At 40.6% G+C, this 9,769-nt stretch overlaps 40 non-coding genes across 40 annotated transcripts; all 40 read left to right on the plus strand.

The window, feature by feature from the left end:
- Positions 1 to 22: 22 nt before the first annotated feature.
- TRNAY-AUA (transfer RNA tyrosine (anticodon AUA)) lies at positions 23 to 104 on the plus strand. The gene has a single exon. It is a non-coding gene; the product is annotated as a tRNA-Tyr (tRNA).
- A 76-nt stretch (positions 105 to 180) lies between these two features.
- TRNAY-AUA (transfer RNA tyrosine (anticodon AUA)) lies at positions 181 to 262 on the plus strand. Its single transcript has one exon. It is a non-coding gene; the product is annotated as a tRNA-Tyr (tRNA).
- Positions 263 to 338: 76 nt separating this feature from the next.
- Positions 339 to 420, plus strand: TRNAS-UGA (transfer RNA serine (anticodon UGA)). The gene has a single exon. It is a non-coding gene; the product is annotated as a tRNA-Ser (tRNA).
- A 392-nt stretch (positions 421 to 812) lies between these two features.
- Positions 813 to 894, plus strand: TRNAS-UGA (transfer RNA serine (anticodon UGA)). The gene has a single exon. It is a non-coding gene; the product is annotated as a tRNA-Ser (tRNA).
- Positions 895 to 970: 76 nt separating this feature from the next.
- TRNAS-UGA (transfer RNA serine (anticodon UGA)) lies at positions 971 to 1,052 on the plus strand. The gene has a single exon. It is a non-coding gene; the product is annotated as a tRNA-Ser (tRNA).
- A 234-nt stretch (positions 1,053 to 1,286) lies between these two features.
- Positions 1,287 to 1,368, plus strand: TRNAY-AUA (transfer RNA tyrosine (anticodon AUA)). Its single transcript has one exon. It is a non-coding gene; the product is annotated as a tRNA-Tyr (tRNA).
- Positions 1,369 to 1,592: 224 nt separating this feature from the next.
- TRNAS-UGA (transfer RNA serine (anticodon UGA)) lies at positions 1,593 to 1,674 on the plus strand. The gene has a single exon. It is a non-coding gene; the product is annotated as a tRNA-Ser (tRNA).
- Positions 1,675 to 1,908: 234 nt separating this feature from the next.
- On the plus strand, positions 1,909 to 1,990 carry TRNAS-UGA (transfer RNA serine (anticodon UGA)). Its single transcript has one exon. It is a non-coding gene; the product is annotated as a tRNA-Ser (tRNA).
- Positions 1,991 to 2,224: 234 nt separating this feature from the next.
- Positions 2,225 to 2,306, plus strand: TRNAS-UGA (transfer RNA serine (anticodon UGA)). The gene has a single exon. It is a non-coding gene; the product is annotated as a tRNA-Ser (tRNA).
- A 224-nt stretch (positions 2,307 to 2,530) lies between these two features.
- TRNAS-UGA (transfer RNA serine (anticodon UGA)) lies at positions 2,531 to 2,612 on the plus strand. Its single transcript has one exon. It is a non-coding gene; the product is annotated as a tRNA-Ser (tRNA).
- A 233-nt stretch (positions 2,613 to 2,845) lies between these two features.
- Positions 2,846 to 2,927, plus strand: TRNAS-UGA (transfer RNA serine (anticodon UGA)). Its single transcript has one exon. It is a non-coding gene; the product is annotated as a tRNA-Ser (tRNA).
- A 234-nt stretch (positions 2,928 to 3,161) lies between these two features.
- Positions 3,162 to 3,243, plus strand: TRNAS-UGA (transfer RNA serine (anticodon UGA)). The gene has a single exon. It is a non-coding gene; the product is annotated as a tRNA-Ser (tRNA).
- A 76-nt stretch (positions 3,244 to 3,319) lies between these two features.
- TRNAS-UGA (transfer RNA serine (anticodon UGA)) lies at positions 3,320 to 3,401 on the plus strand. The gene has a single exon. It is a non-coding gene; the product is annotated as a tRNA-Ser (tRNA).
- Positions 3,402 to 3,635: 234 nt separating this feature from the next.
- TRNAS-UGA (transfer RNA serine (anticodon UGA)) lies at positions 3,636 to 3,717 on the plus strand. The gene has a single exon. It is a non-coding gene; the product is annotated as a tRNA-Ser (tRNA).
- Positions 3,718 to 3,793: 76 nt separating this feature from the next.
- On the plus strand, positions 3,794 to 3,875 carry TRNAS-UGA (transfer RNA serine (anticodon UGA)). The gene has a single exon. It is a non-coding gene; the product is annotated as a tRNA-Ser (tRNA).
- A 76-nt stretch (positions 3,876 to 3,951) lies between these two features.
- Positions 3,952 to 4,033, plus strand: TRNAS-UGA (transfer RNA serine (anticodon UGA)). The gene has a single exon. It is a non-coding gene; the product is annotated as a tRNA-Ser (tRNA).
- Positions 4,034 to 4,109: 76 nt separating this feature from the next.
- Positions 4,110 to 4,191, plus strand: TRNAS-UGA (transfer RNA serine (anticodon UGA)). Its single transcript has one exon. It is a non-coding gene; the product is annotated as a tRNA-Ser (tRNA).
- Positions 4,192 to 4,425: 234 nt separating this feature from the next.
- TRNAS-UGA (transfer RNA serine (anticodon UGA)) lies at positions 4,426 to 4,507 on the plus strand. The gene has a single exon. It is a non-coding gene; the product is annotated as a tRNA-Ser (tRNA).
- Positions 4,508 to 4,898: 391 nt separating this feature from the next.
- TRNAS-UGA (transfer RNA serine (anticodon UGA)) lies at positions 4,899 to 4,980 on the plus strand. The gene has a single exon. It is a non-coding gene; the product is annotated as a tRNA-Ser (tRNA).
- A 234-nt stretch (positions 4,981 to 5,214) lies between these two features.
- Positions 5,215 to 5,296, plus strand: TRNAS-CGA (transfer RNA serine (anticodon CGA)). Its single transcript has one exon. It is a non-coding gene; the product is annotated as a tRNA-Ser (tRNA).
- A 76-nt stretch (positions 5,297 to 5,372) lies between these two features.
- On the plus strand, positions 5,373 to 5,454 carry TRNAS-CGA (transfer RNA serine (anticodon CGA)). Its single transcript has one exon. It is a non-coding gene; the product is annotated as a tRNA-Ser (tRNA).
- A 549-nt stretch (positions 5,455 to 6,003) lies between these two features.
- On the plus strand, positions 6,004 to 6,075 carry TRNAP-UGG (transfer RNA proline (anticodon UGG)). The gene has a single exon. It is a non-coding gene; the product is annotated as a tRNA-Pro (tRNA).
- Positions 6,076 to 6,151: 76 nt separating this feature from the next.
- TRNAP-UGG (transfer RNA proline (anticodon UGG)) lies at positions 6,152 to 6,233 on the plus strand. Its single transcript has one exon. It is a non-coding gene; the product is annotated as a tRNA-Pro (tRNA).
- Positions 6,234 to 6,309: 76 nt separating this feature from the next.
- On the plus strand, positions 6,310 to 6,391 carry TRNAS-UGA (transfer RNA serine (anticodon UGA)). The gene has a single exon. It is a non-coding gene; the product is annotated as a tRNA-Ser (tRNA).
- Positions 6,392 to 6,467: 76 nt separating this feature from the next.
- Positions 6,468 to 6,549, plus strand: TRNAP-UGG (transfer RNA proline (anticodon UGG)). The gene has a single exon. It is a non-coding gene; the product is annotated as a tRNA-Pro (tRNA).
- A 76-nt stretch (positions 6,550 to 6,625) lies between these two features.
- TRNAS-CGA (transfer RNA serine (anticodon CGA)) lies at positions 6,626 to 6,707 on the plus strand. The gene has a single exon. It is a non-coding gene; the product is annotated as a tRNA-Ser (tRNA).
- Positions 6,708 to 6,783: 76 nt separating this feature from the next.
- On the plus strand, positions 6,784 to 6,865 carry TRNAS-CGA (transfer RNA serine (anticodon CGA)). Its single transcript has one exon. It is a non-coding gene; the product is annotated as a tRNA-Ser (tRNA).
- Positions 6,866 to 7,414: 549 nt separating this feature from the next.
- On the plus strand, positions 7,415 to 7,486 carry TRNAP-UGG (transfer RNA proline (anticodon UGG)). The gene has a single exon. It is a non-coding gene; the product is annotated as a tRNA-Pro (tRNA).
- A 76-nt stretch (positions 7,487 to 7,562) lies between these two features.
- TRNAP-UGG (transfer RNA proline (anticodon UGG)) lies at positions 7,563 to 7,644 on the plus strand. Its single transcript has one exon. It is a non-coding gene; the product is annotated as a tRNA-Pro (tRNA).
- A 76-nt stretch (positions 7,645 to 7,720) lies between these two features.
- TRNAS-UGA (transfer RNA serine (anticodon UGA)) lies at positions 7,721 to 7,802 on the plus strand. The gene has a single exon. It is a non-coding gene; the product is annotated as a tRNA-Ser (tRNA).
- Positions 7,803 to 7,878: 76 nt separating this feature from the next.
- TRNAP-UGG (transfer RNA proline (anticodon UGG)) lies at positions 7,879 to 7,960 on the plus strand. Its single transcript has one exon. It is a non-coding gene; the product is annotated as a tRNA-Pro (tRNA).
- Positions 7,961 to 8,036: 76 nt separating this feature from the next.
- Positions 8,037 to 8,118, plus strand: TRNAS-UGA (transfer RNA serine (anticodon UGA)). Its single transcript has one exon. It is a non-coding gene; the product is annotated as a tRNA-Ser (tRNA).
- A 76-nt stretch (positions 8,119 to 8,194) lies between these two features.
- Positions 8,195 to 8,276, plus strand: TRNAP-UGG (transfer RNA proline (anticodon UGG)). Its single transcript has one exon. It is a non-coding gene; the product is annotated as a tRNA-Pro (tRNA).
- A 76-nt stretch (positions 8,277 to 8,352) lies between these two features.
- TRNAS-UGA (transfer RNA serine (anticodon UGA)) lies at positions 8,353 to 8,434 on the plus strand. Its single transcript has one exon. It is a non-coding gene; the product is annotated as a tRNA-Ser (tRNA).
- Positions 8,435 to 8,510: 76 nt separating this feature from the next.
- Positions 8,511 to 8,592, plus strand: TRNAS-UGA (transfer RNA serine (anticodon UGA)). The gene has a single exon. It is a non-coding gene; the product is annotated as a tRNA-Ser (tRNA).
- Positions 8,593 to 8,668: 76 nt separating this feature from the next.
- On the plus strand, positions 8,669 to 8,750 carry TRNAS-CGA (transfer RNA serine (anticodon CGA)). The gene has a single exon. It is a non-coding gene; the product is annotated as a tRNA-Ser (tRNA).
- Positions 8,751 to 8,826: 76 nt separating this feature from the next.
- TRNAS-CGA (transfer RNA serine (anticodon CGA)) lies at positions 8,827 to 8,908 on the plus strand. The gene has a single exon. It is a non-coding gene; the product is annotated as a tRNA-Ser (tRNA).
- A 76-nt stretch (positions 8,909 to 8,984) lies between these two features.
- TRNAL-CAA (transfer RNA leucine (anticodon CAA)) lies at positions 8,985 to 9,066 on the plus strand. Its single transcript has one exon. It is a non-coding gene; the product is annotated as a tRNA-Leu (tRNA).
- A 233-nt stretch (positions 9,067 to 9,299) lies between these two features.
- TRNAS-CGA (transfer RNA serine (anticodon CGA)) lies at positions 9,300 to 9,381 on the plus strand. Its single transcript has one exon. It is a non-coding gene; the product is annotated as a tRNA-Ser (tRNA).
- A 76-nt stretch (positions 9,382 to 9,457) lies between these two features.
- TRNAS-CGA (transfer RNA serine (anticodon CGA)) lies at positions 9,458 to 9,539 on the plus strand. Its single transcript has one exon. It is a non-coding gene; the product is annotated as a tRNA-Ser (tRNA).
- Positions 9,540 to 9,769: the final 230 nt, after the last annotated feature.

Raw genomic sequence — 9,769 nt, forward strand, 5'->3', positions numbered from 1 at the left:
CTCAAATTTAGGTCATTAACAAGCAGTCGTGGCCGAGTAATTAAGGCGACAGACTATAAATCTGTTGGGATCTTCCCGCGCAGGTTTGAATCCTGTCGACTGCGGACATAGCATTAAATGGCACTTATAAGAACGTCAAATATTTAAATTTAATAGTTCTCAAATTTAGGTCAATAACAAGCAGTCGTGGCCGAGTGGTTAAGGCGACAGACTATAAATCTGTTGGGATCTTCCCGCGCAGGTTTGAATCCTGTCAACTGCGGACATAGCATTAAATGGCATTTATAAGAACGTCAAATATTTAAATTTAATGGTTCTCAAATTTAGGTCATAAGCAAGCAGTCGTGGCCGAGTGGTTAAGGCGACAGACTTGAAATCTGTTGGGATCTTCCCGCGCAGGTTCGAATCCTGTTGACTGCGGACATAGCATAAACTGGCTTTTATATGAACATCAAATATTTAAATTTGAAAGTTCTCAAATTTAGGTCGTTAACAAGCAGTCGTGGCCGAGTGGTTAAGGCGACAGACTTGAAATCTGTTGGGGTCTTACCGCGCATGTTCGAATCCTGTCGACTGCGGACGTAGCATTAAATGGCATTTATAAGAACGTCAAATATTTAAATTTAATAGTTCTCAAATTTAGGTCATTAACAAGCAGTCGTGGCCGAGTAATTAAGGCGACAGACTTGAAATCTGTTGGGATCTTCCCGCGCAGGTTCGAATCCTGCCAACTGCAGACATAGCACGTAATGGCGTTTATATGAACATAAAATATTTAAATTTAATAGTTCTCAAATTTAGGTCAATAACAAGCAGTCGTGGCCGAGTGGTTAAGGCGACAGACTTGAAATCTGTTGGGATCATCCCGCGCAGGTTCGAATCCTGTCGACTGCGGACGTAGCATTAAATGGCACTTATAAGAACGTCAAATATTTAAATTTAATAGTTCTCAAATTTAGGTCAATAACAAGCAGTCGTGGCCGAGTGGTTAAGGCGACAGACTTGAAATCTGTTGGGATCTTCCCGCGCAGGTTTGAATCCTGTCGACTGCGGACATAGCATTAAATGGCATTTATAAGAACGTCAAATATTTAAATTTAATAGTTCTCAAATTTAGGTCATTAACAAGCAGTCGTGGCCGAGTAATTAAGGCGACAGACTTGAAATCTGTTGGGATCTTCCCGCGCAGGTTCGAATCCTGTCGACTACGGACATAGCATTAAATGGCATTTATAAGAACGTAAAATATTTAAATTTAATGGTTCTCAAATTTAGGTAATTATCAAGCAGTCGTGGCCGAGTGGTTAAGGCGACAGACTATAAATCTGTTGGGATCTTCCCGCGCAGGTTTGAATCCTGTCGACTGCGGACATAGCATTAAATGGCATTTATAAGAACGTCAAATATTTAAATTTAATAGTTCTCAAATTTAGGTCATTAACAAGCAGTCGTGGCCGAGTAATTAAGGCGACAGACTTGAAATCTGTTGGGATCTTCCCGCGCAGGTTCGAATCCTGTCGACTACGGACATAGCATTTATAAGAACGTCAAATATTTAAATTTAATAGTTCTCAAATTTAGGTCAATAACAAGCAGTCGTGGCCGAGTGGTTAAGGCGACAGACTTGAAATCTGTTGGGATCTTCCCGCGCAGGTTTGAATCCTGTCGACTGCGGACATAGCATTAAATGGCATTTATAAGAACGTCAAATATTTAAATTTAATAGTTCTCAAATTTAGGTCATTAACAAGCAGTCGTGGCCGAGTAATTAAGGCGACAGACTTGAAATCTGTTGGGATCTTCCCGCGCAGGTTCGAATCCTGCCAACTGCAGACATAGCACGTAATGGCGTTTATATGAACATAAAATATTTAAATTTAATAGTTCTCAAATTTAGGTCAATAACAAGCAGTCGTGGCCGAGTGGTTAAGGCGACAGACTTGAAATCTGTTGGGATCATCCCGCGCAGGTTCGAATCCTGTCGACTGCGGACGTAGCATTAAATGGCACTTATAAGAACGTCAAATATTTAAATTTAATAGTTCTCAAATTTAGGTCAATAACAAGCAGACGTGGCCGAGTGGTTAAGGCGACAGACTTGAAATCTGTTGGGATCTTCCCGCGCAGGTTTGAATCCTGTCGACTGCGGACATAGCATTAAATGGCATTTATAAGAACGTCAAATATTTAAATTTAATAGTTCTCAAATTTAGGTCAATAACAAGCAGTCGTGGCCGAGTGGTTAAGGCGACAGACTTGAAATCTGTTGGGATCATCCCGCGCAGGTTCTAATCCTGTCGACTGCGGACGTAGCATTAAATGGCACTTATAAGAACGTCAAATATTTAAATTTAATAGTTCTCAAATTTAGGTCATTAACAAGCAGTCGTGGCCGAGTAATTAAGGCGACAGACTTGAAATCTGTTGGGATCTTCCCGCGCAGGTTCCAATCCTGTCGACTACGGACATAGCATTTATAAGAACGTAAAATATTTAAATTTAATGGTTCTCAAATTTAGGTCATAAGCAAGCAGTCGTGGCCGAGTGGTTAAGGCGACAGACTTGAAATCTGTTGGGATCTTCCCGCGCAGGTTCGAATCCTGTTGACTGCGGACATAGCATAAACTGGCTTTTATATGAACATCAAATATTTAAATTTGAAAGTTCTCAAATTTAGGTCGTTACAAGCAGTCGTGGCCGAGTGGTTAAGGCGACAGACTTGAAATCTGTTGGGATCTTACCGCGCATGTTCGAATCCTGTCGACTGCGGACGTAGCATTAAATGGAACTTATAAGAACGTCAAATATTTAAATTTAATAGTTCTCAAATTTAGGTCAATAACAAGCAGTCGTGGCCAAGTGGTTAAGGCGACAGACTTGAAATCTGTTGGGATCTTCCCGCGCAGGTTTGAATCCTGTCGACTGCGGACATAGCATTAAATGGCATTTATAAGAACGTCAAATATTTAAATTTAATAGTTCTCAAATTTAGGTCATTAACAAGCAGTCGTGGCCGAGTAATTAAGGCGACAGACTTGAAATCTGTTGGGATCTTCCCGCGCAGGTTCGAATTCTGCCAACTGCAGACATAGCACGTAATGGCGTTTATATGAACATAAAATATTTAAATTTAATAGTTCTCAAATTTAGGTCAATAACAAGCAGTCGTGGCCGAGTGGTTAAGGCGACAGACTTGAAATCTGTTGGGATCATCCCGCGCAGGTTCGAATCCTGTCGACTGCGGACGTAGCATTAAATGGCACTTATAAGAACGTCAAATATTTAAATTTAATAGTTCTCAAATTTAGGTCAATAACAAGCAGTCGTGGCCGAGTGGTTAAGGCGACAGACTTGAAATCTGTTGGGATCTTCCCGCGCAGGTTTGAATCCTGTCGACTGCGGACATAGCATTAAATGGCATTTATAAGAACGTCAAATATTTAAATTTAATAGTTCTCAAATTTAGGTCATTAACAAGCAGTCGTGGCCGAGTAATTAAGGCGACAGACTTGAAATCTGTTGGGATCTTCCCGCGCAGGTTCGAATCCTGTCGACTACGGACATAGCATTAAATGGCATTTATAAGAACGTAAAATATTTAAATTTAATGGTTCTCAAATTTAGGTAATTATCAAGCAGTCGTGGCCGAGTGGTTAAGGCGACAGACTTGAAATCTGTTGGGATCTTCCCGCGCAGGTTCGAATCCTGTTGACTGCGGACATAGCATTAAATGGCATTTATAAGAACGTAAAATATTTAAATTTAATAGTTCTCAAATTTAGGTCATTAACAAGCAGTCGTGGCCGAGTGGTTAAGGCGACAGACTTGAAATCTGTTGGGATCTTCCCGCGCAGGTTCGAATCCTGCCAACTGCAGACATAGCACGTAATGGCGTTTATATGAACATAAAATATTTAAATTTAATAGTTCTCAAATTTAGGTCAATAACAAGCAGTCGTGGCCGAGTGGTTAAGGCGACAGACTTGAAATCTGGTGGGATCTTCTCGCGCAGGTTCGAATCCTGTCGACTACGGACATAGCATTAAAAGGCATTTATAAGAAAGTCAAATATTTAAATTTAATGGTTCTCAAATTTAAGTCATTAGCAAGCAGTCGTGGCCGAGTGGTTAAGGCGACAGACTTGAAATCTGTTGGGATCTTCCCGCGCAGGTTCGAATCCTGTTGACTGCGGACATAGCATAAACTGGCTTTTATATGAACATCAAATATTTATATTTGAAAGTTCTCATATTTAGGTAATTAACAAGCAGTCGTGGCCGAGTGGTTAAGGCGACAGACTTGAAATCTGTTATGATCTTCCCGCGCATGTTCGAATCCTGTCGACTGCGGACGAGGCATTAAATGGCACTTGTAAGAACGTCAAATATTTAAATTTAATAGTTCTCAAATTGAGGTCAATAACAAGCAGTCGTGGCCGAGTGGTTAAGGCGACAGACTTGAAATCTGTTGGGATCATCCCGCGCAGGTTCGAATCCTGTCGACTGCGGACGTAGCATTAAATGGCACTTATAAGAACGTCAAATATTTAAATTTAATAGTTCTCAAATTTAGGTGAATAACAAGCAGTCGTGGCCGAGTGGTTAAGGCAACAGACTTGAAATCAGTTGGGACCTTCCCGCGCAGGTTCGAATCTTGCCGAGGGAAACATAACATTTAAAGGGTTTTATATGTACGTCAAATATTTATAATTAAAAGTTCTCCAATTTAGTTTAATAACAAGCAGTTGTGGCCGAGTGGCTTAGGCTCAAGACTTGAAATCTGTTGGGATCTTCCTGCGCGGTATCGAATCCTATCCACCGCGGAAAAACCAATTTATAGCGTTAATATGTACGTCAAATATTTAAATTTAATAGTTCTCAAATTTAGGTCAATAACAAGCAGTCGTGGCCGAGTGGTTAAGGCGACAGACTTGAAATCTGTTGGGATCTTCCCGCGCAGGTTTGAATCCTGTCGACTGCGGACATAGCATTAAATGGCATTCATAAGAACGTCAAATATTTAAATTTAATAGTTCTCAAGTTTAGGTCATTAACAAGCAGTCGTGGCCGAGTAATTAAGGCGACAGACTTGAAATCTGTTGGAATCTTCCCGCGCAGGTTCGAATCCTGTCGACTACGGACATAGCATTAAATGGCATTTATAAGAACGTCAAATATTTAAATTTAATAGTTCTCAAATTCAGGTCATTAACAAGCAGTCGTGGCCGAGTGGTTAAGGCGACAGACTCGAAATCTGTTGGGATCTTCCCGCGCAGGTTCGAATCCTGTCGACTGCGGACATAGCATTAAATGGCATTTATAAGAACGTCAAATATTTAAATTTAATAGTTCTCAAATTTAGGTCAATAACAAGCAGTCGTGGCCGAGTGGTTAAGGCGACAGACTCGAAATCTTTTGGAATCTTCCCGCGCAGGTTCGAATCCTGTCGACTGCGGACATAGCATTAAATGGCATTTATAAGAACGTAAAATATTTAAATTTAATGGTTCTCAAATTTAGGTCAATAACAAGCAGTCGTGGCCGAGTGGTTAAGGTGACAGACTCGAAATCTGTTGGGACCTTCCCGCGCAGGTTCGAATCTTGCCGAGGGAAACATAACATTTAAAGGGTTTTATATGTACGTCAAATATTTATAATTAAAAGTTCTCCAATTTAGGTTAATAACAAGCAGTTGTGACCGAGTGGCTTAGGCTCAAGACTTGAAATCTGTTGGGATCTTCCTGCGCGGTATCGAATTCTATCCACCGCGGAAAAACCAATTTATAGCGTTAATATGTACGTCAAATATTTAAATTTAATAGTTCTCAAATTTAGGCCAATAACAAGCAGTCGTGGCCGAGTAATTAAGGCGCCAGACTTGAAATCTGTTGGGATCTTCCCGCGCAGGTTCGAATCCTGTCGACTACGGACATAGCATTAAATGGCATTTATAAGAACGTAAAATATTTAAATTTAATGGTTCTCAAATTTAGGTCATTAGCAAGCAGTCGTGGCCGAGTGGTTAAGGCGACAGACTTGGGATCTTCCCGCGCAGGTTCGAATCCTGTCGACTGCGGACAAAGCATTAAATGGCATTTATAAGAACGTCAAATATTTAAATTTAATAGTTCTCAAATTTAGGTCATTAATAAGCAGTCGTGGCCGAGTAATTAAGGCGACAGACTTGGAATCTGTTGGGATCTTCCCGCGTAGGTTCGAATCCTGTCGACTGCGGACGTAGCATTAAATGGCACTTATAAGAACGTCAAATATTTAAATTTAATAGTTCTCAAATTTAGGTCATTAACAAGCAGTCGTGGCCGAGTGGTTAAGGCGACAGACTTGAAATCTGGTGGGATCTTCCCGCGCAGGTTCGAATCCTGTCGACTGCGGACATAGCATTAAATGGCATTTATAAGAAAGTCAAATATTTAAATTTAATAGTTCTCAAATTTAGGTCATTAATAAGCAGTCGTGGCCGAGTAATTAAGGCGACAGACTTGGAATCTGTTGGGATCTTCCCGCGTAGGTTCGAATCCTGTCGACTGCGGACGTAGCATTAAATGGCACTTATAAGAACGTCAAATATTTAAATTTAATAGTTCTCAAATTCAGGTCATTAACAAGCAGTCGTGGCCGAGTGGTTAAGGCGACAGACTCGAAATCTGTTGGGATCTTCCCGCGCAGGTTCGAATCCTGTCGACTGCGGACATAGCATTAAATGGCATTTATAAGAACGTCAAATATTTAAATTTAATAGTTCTCAAATTTAGGTCAATAACAAGCAGTCGTGGCCGAGTGGTTAAGGCGACAGACTCGAAATCTTTTGGAATCTTCCCGCGCAGGTTCGAATCCTGTCGACTGCGGACATAGCATTAAATGGCATTTATAAGAACGTAAAATATTTAAATTTAATGGTTCTCAAATTTAGGTCAATAACAAGCAGTCGTGGCCGAGTGGTTAAGGCGACAGACTCGAAATCTGTTGGGACCTTCCCGCGCAGGTTCGAATCTTGCCGAGGGAAACATAACATTTAAAGGGTTTTATATGTACGTCAAATATTTATAATTAAAAGTTCTCCAATTTAGGTTAATAACAAGCAGTTGTGACCGAGTGGCTTAGGCTCAAGACTTGAAATCTGTTGGGATCTTCCTGCGCGGTATCGAATTCTATCCACCGCGGAAAAACCAATTTATAGCGTTAATATGTACGTCAAATATTTAAATTTAATAGTTCTCAAATTTAGGCCAATAACAAGCAGTCGTGGCCGAGTAATTAAGGCGCCAGACTTGAAATCTGTTGGGATCTTCCCGCGCAGGTTCGAATCCTGTCGACTACGGACATAGCATTAAATGGCATTTATAAGAACGTAAAATATTTAAATTTAATGGTTCTCAAATTTAGGTCATTAGCAAGCAGTCGTGGCCGAGTGGTTAAGGTGACAGACTTGGGATCTTCCCGCGCAGGTTCGAATCCTGTCGACTGCGGACAAAGCATTAAATGGCATTTATAAGAACGTCAAATATTTAAATTTAATAGTTCTCAAATTTAGGTCATTAATAAGCAGTCGTGGCCGAGTAATTAAGGCGACAGACTTGGAATCTGTTGGGATCTTCCCGCGTAGGTTCGAATCCTGTCGACTGCGGACGTAGCATTAAATGGCACTTATAAGAACGTCAAATATTTAAATTTAATAGTTCTCAAATTTAGGTCATTAACAAGCAGTCGTGGCTGAGTGGTTAAGGCGACAGACTTGAAATCTGGTGGGATCTTCCCGCGCAGGTTCGAATCCTGTCGACTGCGGACATAGCATTAAATGGCATTTATAAGAAAGTCAAATATTTAAATTTAATAGTTCTCAAATTTAGGTCATTAATAAGCAGTCGTGGCCGAGTAATTAAGGCGACAGACTTGGAATCTGTTGGGATCTTCCCGCGTAGGTTCGAATCCTGTCGACTGCGGACGTAGCATTAAATGGCACTTATAAGAACGTCAAATATTTAAATTTAATAGTTCTCAAATTTAGGTCATTAACAAGCAGTCGTGGCTGAGTGGTTAAGGCGACAGACTTGAAATCTGGTGGGATCTTCCCGCGCAGGTTCGAATCCTGTCGACTGCGGACATAGCATTAAATGGCATTTATAAGAAAGTCAAATATTTAAATTTAATAGTTCTCAAATTTAGGTCATTAATAAGCAGTCGTGGCCGAGTAATTAAGGCGACAGACTTGGAATCTGTTGGGATCTTCCCGCGTAGGTTCGAATCCTGTCGACTGCGGACGTAGCATTAAATGGCACTTATAAGAACGTCAAATATTTAAATTTAATAGTTCTCAAATTTAGGTCATTAACAAGCAGTCGTGGCCGAGTGGTTAAGGCGACAGACTTGAAATCTGGTGGGATCTTCCCGCGCAGGTTCGAATCCTGTCGACTGCGGACATAGCATTAAATGGCATTTATAAGAAAGTCAAATATTTAAATTTAATAGTTCTCAAATTTAGGTCATTAACAAGCAGTCGTGGCCGAGTGGTTAAGGCGACAGACTTGAAATCTGTTGGGATCTTCCCGCGCAAGTTCGAATCCTGTCGACTGCGTACATAGCATTAAATGTCATTTATAAGAACGTCAAATATTTAAATTTAATAGTTCTCAAATTTAGGTCAATAACAAGCAGTCGTGGCCGAGTGGTTAAGGCGACAGACTCGAAATCTGTTGGGAAATTCCCGCGCAGGTTCGAATCCTGTCGACTGCGGACATAGCATTAAATGGCATTTATAAGAACGTCAAATATTTAAATTTAATAGTTCTCAAATTAAGGTCATTAACAAGCAGTCGTGGCCGAGTGGTTAAGGCGACAGACTCGAAATCTGTTGGGATCTTCCCGCGCAGGTTCGAATCCTGTCGACTGCGGACATAGCATTAAATGGCATTTATAAGAACGTCAAATATTTAAATTTAATAGTTCTCAAATTTAGGTCAATAACAAGCAGTCGCGGCCGAGTGGTTAAGGCGACAGACTCAAAATCTATTGGAATCTTCCCGCGCAGGTTCGAATCCTGTCGACTGCGGACATAGCATTAAATGGCATTTATAAGAACGTAAAATATTTAAATTTAATGGTTCTCAAATTTAGGTCAATAACAAGCAGTCGTGGCCGAGTGGTTAAGGCGACAGACTCGAAATCAGTTTTGACCTTCCCGCGCAGGTTCGAATCTTGCCGAGGGAAACATAACATTTAAAGGGTTTTATATGTACGTCAAATATTTATAATTAAAAGTTCTCCAATTTAGGTCATTAACAAGCAGTCGTGGCCGAGTGGTTAAGGCGACAGACTCGAAATCTGTTGGGATCTTCCCGCGCAGGTTCGAATCCTGTCGACTGCGGACATAGCATTAAATGGCATTTATAAGAACGTCAAATATTTAAATTTAATAGTTCTCAAATTTAGGTCAATAACAAGCAGTCGTGGCCGAGTGGTTAAGGCGACAGACTCGAAATCTATTGGAATCTTCCCGCGCAGGTTCGAATCCTGTCGACTGCGGACATAGCATTAAATGGCATTTATAAGAACGTAAAATATTTAAATTTAATGGTTCTCAAATTTAGGTCAATAACAAGCAGTCGTGGCCGAGTGGTTAAGGCGACAGACTCGAAATCTGTTGGGACCTTCCCGCGCAGGTTCGAATCTTGCCGAGGGAAACATAACATTTAAAGGGTTTTATATGTACGTCAAATATTTATAATTAAAAGTTCTCCAATTTAGGTTAATAA

Source organism: Leiobunum rupestre, chromosome 1, assembly GCF_980474605.1.
Source record: "Leiobunum rupestre chromosome 1, qqLeiRupe1.1.hap1, whole genome shotgun sequence".
Taxonomy (NCBI): domain Eukaryota; kingdom Metazoa; phylum Arthropoda; class Arachnida; order Opiliones; family Sclerosomatidae; genus Leiobunum; species Leiobunum rupestre.